The sequence below is a fragment of the Strigops habroptila genome, chromosome 11 (assembly GCF_004027225.2).
Source record: "Strigops habroptila isolate Jane chromosome 11, bStrHab1.2.pri, whole genome shotgun sequence".
Taxonomy (NCBI): Eukaryota; Metazoa; Chordata; class Aves; order Psittaciformes; family Psittacidae; genus Strigops; species Strigops habroptila.
The window spans coordinates 2082011-2083536 of NC_046360.1; positions in this window are offsets into that span (position 1 = coordinate 2082011).

Here is a 1526-nt window from a genome sequence, read left to right on the forward strand (position 1 = left end):
GTTATCTCAGTGTGCACATGGGAATCTCATAAAGAAACCTCTGTGTGTAGGGGAAGTGGAACAAAACCAGCAGAAAGCAGAGCCTCTCACAACAGGAACATCTGCGGGTGCATGCAAATGAGAGGCTTTGTAAAATTGCTCCCAACAACAGCTAAAGGCCTTTTCTGCACAAGAAGCCCTGCGCAAGTTCAGCGTGTCCAAGTGCAGATGCACATGCAGGGAAGAGAGACGTTCTCAAGTTATCGTCACTGTCACTAAGGAAGCCACAGACCAAACCCGTGCAGTTTTTAACCTCCAAAATAACCCTGTGTCTGACAGCACCTCTGGCTCCCTTAGTGAGGGGCTGGTGAAGGGTAACTGGGGGTGGATAGCTCTTAAAGGGGCCAGAAAAAATGTGGAATATGTCAATTCAGAAGTAGTTTAATGCACTGTGCAGGAAGGCACAGCTAGCACAGTGCCAGTGCCTGGGCATTTCGCTCCGGAGGGGAATACCAGCCCCGTTTTACAGGAAGGAGCCATGAGGCCTGGAGAAGCAAAGCAACTGCCCAAGGTTATCCAGCAGGACTCGGATTAGGCTGCGTTTCCTCCATCAGCAGAAAGAAATCCTCTTGAGTTAGACCTCTCATCCGCCCATATCCCCTGCAGGGTGACTGGGTCCCCTTTGTCGCCCCAGACAGTGGGTCCTGGGCAGCTCTTTAAGAGGTAGCCCTCAGGAGAAATACCTGTTCCAACATGTTCTCCCTTTTGTTACAGGCCCGCACGTGTTAAACCACTTTCAGGTGCCAGAAAGACCTGTTTTACCCGTGGAGACCTGCCTGTGTGCACCGTGTGTGCCAGAGGGACCGGGTCAGGCGGCGTATCCACAGCGCGCATCTCAGCACTGAGCTCCAGCTGAGCCTTGCCCAGGGCTGAGCCCCATACACCATCACCCTGCGTGTCTTCTGCTGATACCCGGATTCAACAGGTGACAAGGAGCATTAGCCCTGTGTTAATGCTTTTGCTCCTCTTGAGCAGGACCCTTCCCTTCCCTGGGGCTCAGCAGGCAAACCCAGCAGCACTAAAAACACATGTAGTGGAGGAAACACCTTCACAGCAGACCCAGTGCTCAGCCCTGCAATAGCTGGCTGGGATTGAGCCTGCCTGAGAGGGTGGGAGGTGCCAAGGCCAGGTGCCTGCTAGGAAATCATCCCAACTGTGGACAGGGTAGATCCAGGCTCGGATCCAGGCTCAGATCCAGGCTCCCTCCCCCTTCTGCAGCAGAGCCAAGTGCCTGAAATTCTACTGAGGCAGAATTTCACCCTGGAGCCTGGGAGAAACTGGAGTTCAGGTTACAAGGATTGCCTACAGCCCCGTGGTCCTGGTGCTGAGCAGCCAGCGCGGCTCCTCCGCAGCACCCCTTGTGCCCCCCTGGGAGCAGGGATGTGCTCTGGGAGCAGGGATGTGCTCTGGGGACCCTGGGCGGATGGAGGTGGCTGTGTGAAAGTGGGCTCTGAGGCTGTGCCCGCGCTGGAGAAACTGGAGAAGAA